Source organism: Denticeps clupeoides, chromosome 13 (genome assembly GCF_900700375.1).
Source record: "Denticeps clupeoides chromosome 13, fDenClu1.1, whole genome shotgun sequence".
Classification (NCBI taxonomy): domain Eukaryota; kingdom Metazoa; phylum Chordata; class Actinopteri; order Clupeiformes; family Denticipitidae; genus Denticeps; species Denticeps clupeoides.
The window spans coordinates 4,951,676-4,966,379 of NC_041719.1; the positions used below are offsets into that span (position 1 = coordinate 4,951,676).

General features: G+C 42.9%; 1 long non-coding RNA gene across 1 annotated transcript in view; it reads left to right on the plus strand.

Annotated features, from left to right (window-relative positions):
- The window catches only part of LOC114802139 (uncharacterized), a 43,753-nt gene extending 31,042 nt beyond the window's left edge, over positions 1 to 12,711 (plus strand). Inside the window, exon 4 of the long non-coding RNA XR_003751690.1 lies at positions 12,643 to 12,711. This is a non-coding gene — a long non-coding RNA (uncharacterized LOC114802139). The remainder of the gene's footprint in view (positions 1 to 12,642) is intronic.
- Positions 12,712 to 14,704: the final 1,993 nt, after the last annotated feature.

The following is a 14,704-nucleotide window of genomic DNA, read 5'->3' on the forward strand; positions in this document are numbered from 1 at the left end:
CGGATCGGTGTGGAACGTTTCCATGTTCGTTTTGAAAAATTCGCGCCATTTGCAACGTGTGCAACTCGGCCCTGACACCCTGACAGTGTGGCCGCATTGCCGTTATTGTGCCTTATTATTATTTACTGCTGCGTCTTGAAAAATGTACCTGTTTGTGGCGTTACTATGCACCTCGTCTGTATTACATATTTAGCCAAGGCAGCATAATTTTGACAGCGTTTTGGGGGCCAGACTGCTGGGACAGCAGAGGGGAATGGACCCGAGGAAATGGCTTTGGTGCTTGCCCTTGAAGATCATTACCAGGACGAATTAAAGACACTGGGGCAAAGCTGCATCAGCAATGTTGCATGGACAGTGTGGAGAGGTTTTTTTTTTTTTTCTTGCCACAGTCCTAGTCTGAGACGTCTGGTAATCTGTGGCACATTGCGGTGGGCCACATGCCTCCCCACAATACGGTGAACAAATCTATTCCTCCTCCACACCCCGTATTAGCCCCTCCAATACCCTCATTATGCCGTCACTAATTACAAATTCTCAAGTCAGAGCCAGGCATTAAAATAAGACAGTGCAGTGAGCATATGGCATAATATCCTATTAATGAACACTCTAAATTCAAACTCAGGTCAGCTGCTCGTTTCGCGTTCGTGTCACCGATCCAAAGGGGGGGAGGGAAAAAAGTGACCTTCTTTTAAAATGCACAGACTGATTTGGAGGGATGGAAGCCTCAGGCGGCGCCCATTGTTTTACTTGTTTAATTTTACCCAGCAAATTATTGATATAATATTGTGATGGTGGAGTGATTATATTGTTTTTACTGGAAAGTGGAAAAAAAATTCGGGTCCACACAAACGTCCCTAATGATTGACTTGCACGTCCCTTCCCTGTGTCTCTGTCTTTTTCTCTCCAGAGGAAAGCCTGGCCATTTGCATGTGCTGTCACAACAGTGTGAGAAACAAGTTTCTCTCCCTCCTCACTCGCGCCGTTTTAATGTGGCCTGTCAAACACAAGAGAGATGGATTTTCGTCCCTCGTCTTTAAAAGGTGGATGCAAATAGACACATTTAGCACGCAATTGTGTTGCCGCGTGATAGATGTGCCCATGGCAGCCCTGGTTTGGATCCAGTTTTCCGAGTTAATCTGCAGAGATGACCCTGTCTGCCGTGATGAGGGATGTTTTGTGTAGGGGAGGAGGACCCCACCCCTCCCACCCTGTACATCTATCTCTTCCCTTTCCCCCGTTGTCTTTTATTCTCTTCTCTTTCCTCTCCTTAAAGAACAGAGACCAGCCCCTTCTCCCCAGTGCCATTAACCCCCGAATGAAATGAGACACGGCGCGGTAACCCCGGATCATATGCGCACGGTGCATCCCACCGAGCCTCCACCACCCTGATGCTGATTTATATTGACAGGGACACATTTCAGCCGGCCCGTGCTTTTGACTCTGTGGGGCGCATTCCCTGTGAAGCTGACTCTGGGGGACCCTCCCCTGGGAAGAGAAGTTAGGCGCTGAGGGGCCCGAGACCCGGCCTTTTTGCTTGGTGTGGTGAGGGGGGGGGGGGGGGGTTGGCTTTGGGAGCCTTAATCCTCGCCCCGGAACAGCTGCCTGAGATCTGAGCTCAGGTCGCCGGTGCAGCCACCCAGAGCCGGCTGCAGGTGCAGAGCTCGAGCAGATGCCGCTAATGCTGCTAACATGGAGCATCGCATCACCCTGCGCCTGGCTGGGTTCTCCCTCCACTGAATTCAAAGGTTCCTTATCTTTCACTCAAACAGAAGGATTCTATTATATGTATTTCAAGTCCTATTTTTTTCTCATATTTATTTTACGCAATATTTCAGCTGCAACAAACAGATTGCAACCGTCACGTGGATTCATGAAGCTGAACAAGGTAGTTAGAAGACAAGTTCACAGCAAGAGTCTTATACATGGTCCAGAAGACAATGTGGATGTTGGCTTCAGAGGTGTTTCAAGTTACCTTATGTAACATTATTCCAACATTCTCGTGCAGTTTTGTTTTGTATAATGTACTGTTACTAAAATAATGAAAATTTGTTTTAATTATGTGCAAATGATAATCGTCCCGAATTGAGAATGAAATTGTGCCTTCTGTTTTTAAGCAGCATCACCCAAACGTTAAGTCCTAACAAGCCAGGAAATATCAAAGCAAGTTGGAAAATGTGACCATCCAAGGAGCGTATTATCCTGTGCAAATCTGGATTTGAGGTGCTTAGGACACTGGCCCAGGAAGCCAAGTGAACTCTTAATTCTGTTGAGGAGCTAGAAGGAGCTCCACATTCAGCATAAAACCATTTTAATCAGGCCTGTGCTGGACGTGAGAAAACAACATTCCGACCTTTTGTCTTTTGCTGGGGTTACATCAGGTTTAGTTTCATTTGTCCAAGGACAGGAACTGAATGCACAGCCCGTATGCGTGAGAAGAGCAGACGCTAGCGAGAGCGAGAGGGGAAGGACAGAGAGAAGAAAGAGAGATGGCGCATGAGCCCGGGAAAAAAACGGCAGTGAACAGCTTGATTAAAAAAGGTCATTCTCGTCCTGGAGGAAGCTGAAAGCATTGTACCGAGAGCAATCATTGAGGACTGATAAAAAAAAACCTCGCTGAAAACAACAGCGCCTATGCAAAATGCAAATGATCCCGGGGATGACAGGGGTTTTAGCGGTGGGTGGGTAGCATGTGGTGCCTGGGTCCATCACTCTTCATGCCAGGGCTCTTTATGCAGCCGCCCCCTGATAAGGAGGTCACCTGTAGAGGGTGACCTCTGCCAACAGGGGTGCAATCCCCCCATCTCCTTGCCCCAGAATTAATATAAAACGGCAGCATCAGATGGAACATTTCAGCCAACTCTATGCATGTTGGCTACAATTTGCAATTGTACAAATTACAAGTCCAAGTTTTTCTCAGAGTTGCTTCAAGTTATACCTATACCTTACTACCTGGGGCAGTGGTGGCCTAGCAGTTAAAGACGTGGACCCATAATCTGAAGGTTGTCGTTTCGAATCCCGAATTGCCAAGGTGCCACTGAGGTGCCACTGACCAGAGCACCGTCCCCACACACTGCTCCCCAGGCGCCTGTCATGGCTTCCCACTGCTCGCCAAGGGTGATGGTTAAAAGCAGAGGATACATTTCGTTGTGTCACCCTGTGCTGTGCTGCAGTGTTTCACAATGACAATCGCTTCACTTTCACTAACATTATTCAAACATGCTTGTACAGTTTTGTGTAATGTAGTGTTACAAAAACACTGAATAATTGTACATACATACATTAGCTGTAGCTAGGGTTGCCACAAGTTCCTTAAAATTTTAACCATCTTGTATTTGAGAATAAAATTGTGTTAACAGTTTTAAACCAATTCGACAGAGCAAGAATAAGCAGCATTACCCCGTCCACATTTTTCATGAAAACGCTGATGGTTTGATTTGTTGGAGTGAGGCACTCGTGATTGGGTAAGACATGTATGATCTGAGCTAATTGGAGCTAGAAGGAGCTCCACATTCAGCATAAAAACATTTTAATCAGGCCTGTGCTGGACGTGAGCAAACAACATTCAGGCCTTTTGTCTTTTGCTGGGGTTACATCAGGTTTAGTTTCATTAGTCCAAGGACAGGAACTGAATGCACAGCCTTTATGCGTGAGAAGAGCAGACGATAACGAGAGCGAGACGGGAAGGACAAGGGAGGGAGAAGAAAGAGAGATGGGGCACGAGCCTAGGAGAACATCGTTTTTTTTTTTTTGCAGTGAACAGCTTGATTAAGAAAGGTCATCCTCGTCCTGAAGTAAGCTGAAAGCATTGTGCCGAGCACAATCGTTGAGGACTTGGCTGAAAACAGCAGCGCCTGTGCAAAATGCAAATGATTCCGGGGACGACGGGGGTGTTAGCGGCGCCTGGGTCCATCACTCTTCATGCCAGTGCTCTTTATGCGGCCGCCCTCTGATAAGGAGGGCACCTGTAGAGGGTGACCTCTGCCAGCAGAGGTGCAATCCCCCCCGTCTCCTTGCACCTGAATTAATATAAAACAGCAGCCTCAGATGGAGCATCAGATGGAACATGGAAGAGGTCATTTCAGCCGACTCTATTCATGTTGGCTACAGTTAGCAATTATACAAATTACAAGTACATTAGCTGTAGCTAGGGTTAAGTCATAAGTCCCTTAACCACTTTAATAGTCCCTTATTTGAGGACGAAATTGTGCCTCCTGTTTTTAACCCATCCGAGACAGAATGAATAAGCAGCATCCCCTCGTCCACAATTTGCATGAAATCGCGGATGGTTCGATTTGTTGGAGTGTGAGGCCCTGGTGATTGGGTAAGACATGCATAACCTAATCCAATCAAAGGCAGAAGCAAAAAGTTAAGCCAGGAACAAGACAGGAAACATCACAACAAGTTGGAAAATTTGACCATCCAATAAGCATATCGTGAAAATGTGTTTTTTAGGTGCTTCAGACACTGGCACAGGATGCCAAATGAACTCTTAATTCTTTAGAAAAGCAGCATCAGTGAGGTTAATTGACTCTGGTGTGTTCATGGGTGTTTGAAATGTGTGTGTGTGTGTGTGTGTGGTGTGTGTGTGTGTGTGTGTGTGTGTGTGTGTGTGTGTATTTGTACCCTCCTGGCATGGCCCAACCTCTCAGCACCTCCATCACCCTAGGAGCTCAGTGCAGACGCTAGGATCAAAAGCCGTCTGATCCCAGCACTGTTTCCTTAGCTCCTTTCTTCTGTTTGTTGACTGGTTTTTTTCCCCTTCTTAGAGGAGATGAGGTTTGACCCAAGACAGAGATGCTGAAAAGCAAAGAAAAAAAAAGACAGACAAAGGCCTGAATTGGCAGGATGAAAGCGAGGGAGTGAAGCAGAAATGGAGAGATCGAGGTGGCGAGGGCGCGCAAGTGGAGCTATGATGGCAGACTGTGCTGTTCTCTCTTGGCATGTGGGTTTTGCCAAGTTGTAGGATTTACCTCGGAGCCTGAGGGTTTCGACATGAAAAGACTGTCGGCTGGAGGAGCCAGCGGAAAGCTGCGGGGAAGCTCTTGTGGGTTTGGATGTGGAGAGAGAGAAACGGCGGATGAATGGGGGAAATAAAAGAGGAATACAGAAGAGGGGGGAGAGGCGGGAGCCAAATAACCGAGCCAGGAACGACAGCCAAGATGCTGTAAGAGCTGCGGAGGGGTGAAAAAAGAGAACATCACAACTGTGCAGTTCCCCTCAGTCATTGGCTGTGACTTAACATTCATATGTTAACATTACATCACATGCGGATTAATTTAATATACAGTACGGGCCAAAAGTTTGGACACGCCTTCTCATTCAATGTGTTTTCTTTATTTTCATGACCATTTACATTGGTAGATTCTCACTGAAGGCATCAAAACTATGAATGAGTTATGTACTTAACAAAAAGTGGAGATCTGGCCTCCACAGTCACCAGACCTGAACCCAATCCAGATGGTTTGGGGTGAGCTGGACCAACAAGTGCTAAACACCTCTGGGAACTCCTTCAAGACTGTTGGAAAACCGTTTCAGGTGACGACCTCTTGAAGCTCATCGAGAGAATGCCAAGAGTGTGCAAAGCAGTAATCAGTTCTTTCACTCCACATGTGTTCATTCATAGTTTTGATGCCTTCAGTGAGAATCTAGACAGCACATACAATGTACAGGAGATAGCACACACTATACTCTACTGATACTACAACATACAAATATGAACAACATTCATATTTCAACATGATTTAAATACTACCAAAATATGAAAATGATTTAAAGCAATAAGATATCCATAAAGGCTTCTATTATTTTATTTTATGATCGCAGGAATCAAATAGATGGTACCATTGTGTCTGGTTAGTGCAGCTTTTATAAAGCTAAGCTAATGATGCTAACAGTGGATTCTTAGCAGTTAGCATTACACTAATTTTGGGTACAAATCATTTTCAACAACCTATGTTTTAAATAACATTATAACCACTTTTGCATAATGTCTTGCATAATGTCATGTTATGTATAATAACACCTTTCCTTATATTTCTTTATAATCTGAAAGTTTATGGTTAAACCAGATTTATTATGGTTAAGTTACCAGTTATCATTATTCAGGTAACATTCAGACGCTGACCTGTATTAAGATTATCTGTCTGCGGCTGTCAGATAAATAGACGTTTACACAGAAAGGTCCTTCAAAATATGGTGACTGAAGGATTTATCATTTGATGTAAGTGATTTTCATACTCATGTCCAGAGGATGAGACAATACTGGAAGTCAGAAATCAGGACTGCGGGAGAGAAATGTTCCATCACAGATTAAGGAGATTATTAGTAGTGAAACGTATTGACATGCAGCCAGCCTTTCCTCAATGGGCACATGTGAACCCCGCAAATGCCCCCTCATCTCGTTTATTTAGGTTTTGTGCTGAATTGGTCATGGGTGTACATAGGGTGACATTTTTTTATGTTTCTTTCATCTAACGCAAGATCCCCAAAACAATGGCACCAACTAAAAGGAATGTGTGATGCTTGAGCATACTTCTGGCGCATGTAGGCTGGAGAGCGGGCCATGTGTGTTGATGACATTGCCTGGACCATCAGCACGCGTCTGCCGCTCCTGAATGCGGCGAGGTTGAGGGGAGGCTGGGGTGCTGGGAGCACATGGTCAAGTGGTCAACAAATGAAAACGGAAAATTGCTGCCACTTGTTCTGGCCATTCAGGTATGTGAGTGGGAGTGGGGTGTCCAGGTGGTGATAGATGGGCCTCGTTTTTTTTCTGTTATTGATATTCTCAAAAATGCTTCAGTCATACAATATGCCAGTATTTTACACTCTTCCATACAAAGGCAGACAGGCAACTTAAAAAGAGCGATTTTCTTCCTTTAGAATTACTCCCACAACTACATGATAATGCACTTGCATCGTTTCCAATAAATGGTTGAAACAAATGCAAATTGTGAGCATGTAACGTTCGAATAAGCATGTCGTTTATGTTTCATTACAAATAATGAAACATAAATAAACAGGCAAATACCCAACCAACAACAGCAATGATTTTAAAAGGGCATATTGTGTGTAATTCCTGCCATAAGCGTTATAGGTACTGAAAGGGCAGGAAAATTTACCTCATATATTGTATTCTGAATGTTTGAGAATTGTAAATGACAAATGTTTCGAAACCAGTGACCATTTATTTTTACCTTGTAAAGACGTTGTACTACTTATTACAATTTACTTTTATTAATGGCAAGAATATAATGGATATTTGTCATACAAACGCATATTGTAAATAATTATTATAAGGCCAATGTGAAATATACAGTAAAATAATGTAAATGATATTTCCACACTCAAGGGTCGACATATGAAACAAGACCTAAAAATATTTTTGCCAACAGCAAATACGTGTCACACGAGGGTTTCATTACTCCTGGCACTTTGAATGAAAGCCACACAGTAGTCGAAGAATGTGTGGGAGCCTGATGCTCGACAGTGACAGTTTAATAGAAAACTAGCTGTGCTTTAGTAAATGCTGGAGTAATAGTGTGTGCAGTGTATAGCACAGCCATTTAACCCCCCATACGCTTAATCACTTCCATTTTCCACTTCATTTCCATACACCCTCAGCCACTGCCGCACGCACACCCGCGTAAACACACAAAATTTCACTTAAATGATGCTGTCGCACCACATTTACTGTCTCCTAACTTTCAAACGCGTCAACTGGAATCAGTCTGAGGAACTGATTTTTTCATTGTGGAAACAAAAATGATATCCATTTTATTTTAAATATATACAAAAATTATAACAAATTTGATTAATATTTTCACTCATCCATGCTAGTCCATCTCTAGTCCACACCTCTCACATATTTCCAATGCATATGGTTATAAATTCTACAATTTTTCAACACAAATGTTGAAAACTCAAAAATCCTTCTTATCTTCAGTCACAATGCCAATGAAGGTGCCAGTGGTGTTACCAGTATGGGTTAAAATTGTGCAATAATGAAGAACAGAATGAGCCGATATCATTTATCAGACCTCTCGTTTATTCCCATACACACAGATCACAATCTTTAATAACCATCTTTAATTAAGCATTCTTCATCACAATGAAAAACTTGTTTCAGGCAAAATAGATTTGCATAGAACCGTTATGCAACTCAAAAAAGTTAAAGTGTGCTTAACAGAAGTCATTATTGTATCACATTAAATACATTTTGACTCCATACATATTTACTAAACAGAAAAACAATGAATCCACATTAATATAATAAATAATTTCAGACTCAGGTTTACAAATGGCTTGTAGATAAAAAAAAAAGGGTTTTCAATTAAATACGCTAATATCCATGAAATAAATTCATTTATCAGTAATCATCAATACAAACCATTCTCCATCCAAGAATTGTACATTATTATCAAGTCACGGTTGCTTGGTTACATATCAGTAATACAAAAGCTTCTCTGGATGCATTCATATTCTATTCAAGTGGTATTTGGTGATTGTTATCATATTTTATCGTTGAACTTGATTCAACCAATCAGATTTTGGAAACGTAACTAACTGTTTTATAATAATAATTAGAAAATGTTTTCAATAAGTATATTTTGATTGCACCCAAACACACATAGCCCCCATGACGGTGTTCATTAAATTCAATCAGTCTGTGTCACAGATGCTTCATGCTGCACAGATTTTTCATGCTGCACCTTTAACGTTCAGATTTGCACAGGGCCTCCTCTCAGCAGCCCTCGTCTTAGTGCCAGGGGGTCATTAATCTCTGATGAGAAATGGTGGACCTGAATGTTGGAGAGGATGCTGCACCTTCTAGGGGGGTCGGAGACTGAGAGGACTGTCTGCTGAGTGACAAGCCTCACTGTCAGCATTTCACAGCGATGATGGGAGGTGCCCCACTTCTGGGGTAGAGGATGCAGCTCGGATCAGCAGGACTCCATTCAGACTGCACACGTATAACCTACACAACATACAGACAAACAAGCACAATGCAAAAAATCTGGAAAGTGCAGTCTGAGCTACATTTGTAAGCATGAAACCTGATCACATCCTAATCACATTAGTGAAAGTTATTCATTATGACACGTGACACACCCGAGCGCTTCACTAAGTGCACACAGTGAAATGTGTCTTTTGCATTTAACCCATTACCCTTAGTAAGCAGTGGGCAGCTATGAAATGCACCTGGTGAGCAGTGGGGACAGCACTTTGCTCAAGGGGACCTTGGCAGGTCGGGATTTGAACCAGCAACCTTTTAACTACAGGTTGCTTAGCCTCTAGGCCACCACTGCCCCACAAGTTCTCGATGGTGACATGTCTCTTTGTGGTTAACTTCACATATTTATGGCTTTTGCAACAGTAAATGCCTTCAAAATCTTTACTGATTGCCTCAAATTGATTTTAAAAACTGGTTGAAAACGTACATCTCTGGTGTTACTAAGCAAATGTCATTCAGCAGGTCACATGATGTGTGCAACTGTAAACAATGTAATAATGTGGTGCGATATTTTAAAAGATGTGTCAGAGTGATGATATGATGCTCTCAGCAGGATTCCTGACAAACATTAGATTTAGAACCGGATATGATTTTTTGCATATTATTTTTTGGAAAATGAGGTTTCATTTATCCGTGGGTTATTGAATGTATTCCCTGTAATCACATGTGATTGAATAATGATGCTATAATAAATAATAAGTAAGATTAGAATACAATATGGAACAAGTTTTAAATGTCCATCACACACAAACCAGACTTTGAAATTTTGTCCACATTTTTTTGTCCACCAGAGCATACCTAGTTACACACGTTTCCTCTTTATTTCCTCTTTATTTCCTCTTTATTTCCAGTCCCAGACAATTACTTTCTTTTTTAAGATGCTTACAATTCACACATTGATTTTTACTGCTCTTCTGAAACAAGTACTTTTTAAGAGCGAGCAGCTTTCATGTTGTTTGGTCGTGCATCCCTTCACCACAGTACTGCTGTAAAAAGGAGCATGGACCTTGGTTATGCTTTCTGCTGATTACCTCCACCCCACTCTCACAATACAATCTGCTGTAAATAAAATAGATTAAAAATGAACATCATGCTGCGGGAGGACTATTGATCTCTCGGTAAGGAGTCGGCATTTGTCGACTTGCTGATTGTCGTGCTTAGTGTGAATTATGTGGAACATGTGTTGAATTTAGAAGATAAAGATCGAGTCTGCATTGGATGCGCTAGGAGTGTATGTGTGTACGTGATACATACAGGAACACATGAATTTTGTTTTTATCAGAGCTTCTTTAGATGCAGTAGGAGAAACGTAAAATCATGAAAAATAATACAATCAAAAAAAATTCTAGGAATGAGGTTAAATTTGAGAACTAGCTTTTGCTTACATACATGTTATTACTGAATAATAGAATGTTTGTTACAAGGTTATTATTAAAGTGGTCTTAATTAGTTTGAAAAGATATTGTTTCTTAGTGTAATTTTGTGTGCTGGAAGTTCTTGTATTGTTTTGTTTCGATGTAGGAGATATTCCATGTTAAATACGATGTGAGGTGTGTGTCTGTGCTAACAGTGAAGGGTGGGGTTTAGGATGACTGCGTATCTGTGCCAGGGGCCTCGCCCTCTTCTGCTCTCCCATCCAGGTAGCTGTTTAATTAAAACTGATGAATGTTTGCGTACGACCTATGGAATGAGTAATGTTTTCCCACCAGACAGACGGCGAGCGGGAGAGAGAATGACGGATGGATGAGGTTGTGTTTTCTCACATCGCCAGCGGCGGAGACGTTGTCGGGCACGAGCTTTTTGTGCTTCTCTCAGCTGCCTCTTTGTCTGTCCGCTGCACATGACTTCAGCTCATTTACATTTTACCTGCTGATACTGATCTTACTGACTTTGGTGGAGTGTGTGTGTGTGTGTGTTTGTGTGTGTTTATAGACTTCCTATGTGTGTCTGGAGTGTCTGCATAGTTGTGTAAATAAGCGTGTGTGCAAGCAAGTTTGAATGCTTGTGTATTTGTATATCTGTGTGTGTGTGTGTCTGTGAAGGCGTGTAAGTGTGTGTGTGTTGCGTGGTGTCTCTGTATGTGATTACATGTCATGCTGTGTGTGTTGATCTTTATGCAGGTGTGAAGCTGCACAATTGTGCGCACAAATTTGTGTGTTGTTTCGACGGCTCCCTTGACTCCATCAAGTAGTGGTGGCACACACACACACACACACACACACACACCCTGCTGCTCTTTATCTCGGCACCCGCCCCCCACCCCCCAACTCCCTTCCTACCATTATTAGTGACTCAATCCTCCAGTGGGGAACAAACTTTATAAAATTCTTCATAATCTACCAAGCGGAACCTTTTTTTTTTTTTTTTCTCCCGATGCAATTAACTGCACCAACATTTACAATAATATGATTACAGCCACTTTAGCAGAGTCGGGGCGGGGCGGGGGGGGAAAGGGAATATTAGGTATCAGTGAGGGGTTGATCGTAATGGTCGCATTTTCGGGAGACTTGCATTTTCTTTGAGCAAATAGAGTGCTACTAAATTCTCCTTAGGCAGTAAAAACCAATGCAGTGGAACCACGATAACAAACACAGGCAACCACTTTTCTCTCCACTTTTTTCTCTTTCCCCCCTCCTTCCCCTTCCCTCTCACTTTGGTTCCTGCTTTTCTCCCCTTTCCTACCTCCCCCAATTAATTAAGCCTTTCACGGGCATGTAATTAGGAACATTAGCAAGTCATAAAATTGCCATGAGTCTCTGAATTATGTGTGGGCCCACAGCAATTTGTTTGTAATTCCTTTCTCGGCGGCTCGGCAGTTCTCTTTTTTTTTTTTTTTTTGTTAATGGAGCTTCTCTGTTTACGGGGATACGGAACCTCTTGTGTTGGGACCTGCGCATCCTTTCAGTGTGTGTGTTGCATGGGGCTTTCCCACAGTGCATTCAAAAACTGTAACATACCTGAACTGGAATCAAATAGGAGCATACATTATTATTATTGTTATGATTGTGCTCTTTTGAGAGAGATATATATATATATATATATATATATATATATATATATATATATATATATATATATAAAATTGTAGCAGCACTGGGATATTGGTTGACCTCTGCTCCTCTATTACTCACATCCACTAGGAACATAACTCATATTTCATTGATACTTCATTCATTCAGTATTCTATTTTGTAAAATTTACATGCATCTTATGACATATCTTATGTGTGATTTTCAAAAGTCTGTGAAATCTTGTGTTCAAAATGTGTTATTGCATGTGAATGTTGGGCATCATAATGGCATCTCCATCCTCATTTTTCCTCCTTCAGAGCCATTCAGATCCTGTCCGGCATTCTGGAGAAGGATGCTCCAGTGTGTATGTGTGGCGCGTGGCATGAAGAGGTTAAAGGGAATCAGCGGTGTGAAGCGCCAGAGCGACTGTAGCACAGGGACCTAATCATAGGCTTCGCCGGCAGAGGCATCCCTGGCCCCGTAATAACCATATTCCATTGTTTCTGTTTACCATCCAGGAGCAGCAAGAGAGAGGCGGCGGGGAACGGAGGATGGCGATATTGATTTGTGTCCCTATGTATTGAAACCAGATATTGATTTTCTTTCTTTTTTTTTAAATAGGAAAAAGTGCATTGTCCAACTGGAGGAGATTTCTTTTGGGGATTTGGTGGAAGAGAGGCGCTGAAATGAGCATCCTGTGAAACATTCTCTCTTGTGGCTTTGGTACAGTATAAGGGCTGGTAATTGAATTCGCTGGATGGATTCTGTGGTGTCTGAGTTTAGGCCATTGGCTAGAATGACCATGCTGGCATATAATTTTGTGCACATCCTCCGAACACCGTCAAGAATATGAAAACAACTGCACCTTGAGATTCCACCCCGAACATGGAAGGAACAGAAAATAATTATTTTATTTTGTTATTTCTGTATTTTCTAAGGATGTCCAGATGGAGATCCATGACTCTGTTTATTCATTTCTTTATGGTTCCATTAGCTATTAGTAGTGTACACAGATGATCATTTATCATGTAAACCACAATGAACAGTGTCCCTTGATCCATCAAGTACCACCCTATTACAACCAATGGAAAACAAAAGTTAATTTAAACCCAAAACTTCTAGAGCCTTCTTCAGTGGGACAGTACACTCAAAAGGACCTGGTGCGATGTTGCCAGTTACTGGGATTCATGTCAGCATCGGTGACACTGAAGTGTGCAAAGTCATGTGACACTAACCCTCTCTGCCTCCCCTGTCAGCGTCTCCTGATTAGTCCCTCAACATCCGACAGCAAGGCCAGCCGCAATTTCACATTCAGGGGGCGTGCGCTCGTCTCCCACTCAATTTGCAATTAAGACAAAATTTAGCCCACTGAAGCCTGAAAGCAGGTGGGTGTCCTCCGAGCTCGTTGCCTAGCAACTGGGGAGCTTGTCCATGCCACCTGTGCAGCAGGGGGCAGTGTGGAGAAGTGGGAGAGACGGAGTCCGACGCAGCGCTCACATATCCCCCCTCTGGGGACCAGCGCTCAGGACCCGTCTGGAACGCATCAGGTCCGTTGCATACTGCAGGGACCGAGGCAGAGGGCACCGGCTGATACGATCCACGTCGGCCGACTCAGCTCGCGGTGGGCCCTGGGGGGGGTTCTCCCAGGGCGTGCAGGGGCACGGGGAGGAGGGCTCCTTTGTGCAGGGTGACCCCCCCCCATAACCACGTGATTGTTGGCCCGCTGAGGTTGATGGCTTGGGGTTATGTAGCCATTTCCGCAGCGAAAACCAGATTGATCCCGGCTGCTCATTTCCTTGCTGCAGCAGATCAGTAAAACCTGCTGATGACACTTATTTTGTTTGAATCCAGCAGCAGCAGCAGCAGAGAGAGAAAAAATATTTTATAAAATATTAGAGTTGAATTAAATGGCTAGTTTACAGCCAGGAAGATCATGGAATATTGTACATGTGTGTCCCTTTGTAATAAGTTAATATGTTAATTTTTCAGTGTTCTTGATACGTCACTTAAATGAGTCATGGGCCTTTGATTGAATTAATTAAACCACTTGATTTCAGATGGTCCCGCCATTACACTCCCGTTCATACTATTAAGTTGAGAGTAATGATATTTAATACTGATGATTTGTTAAAAACAAAGTGATGCTTTGCCACTGTCATCTTGACCTCAAACTTAAAAGTGTTAATAAAGAAATACGGTTTTGAATCCTCTTTTGTTTCGTAATTTTGTGCACGTAGATGAAGCTCTGGAAAGAAGCATACCCCGCATTACGCCCAGATTTACATTCACCTTGCTTTGCTGGTTCTTCACATCACCAGTCAGAGTAGAAGTTGCCATACTTGTGCGGTTTTGCCCGTTCAAATGCGTTTGAGGCCCCATCGTCTCCAGAGCCTCTTTCCTCTCGCAGACCACCAAAGTCCCCCCTGCACCGGGTAGTTTGCAAGCTGTTAGAATGGGAACTGCTAAAGCCCGACCCACATCAGCCAAAGTATTTGCATGTGCTTGGATGCTGAGAACAGCAAATTGACTGAGCAAATAGCCATATTACCACACAGTGGGGGGAGCCATGGAGTATTCGGCAAACAAAGAAATATGCCAGCAATGGCTTTCATGTGGCGAGGCTTGCGTTTGCGAACACCGGGAGTTATAAAGGCGAGAGATCCAGCACTAACATGCACTTATG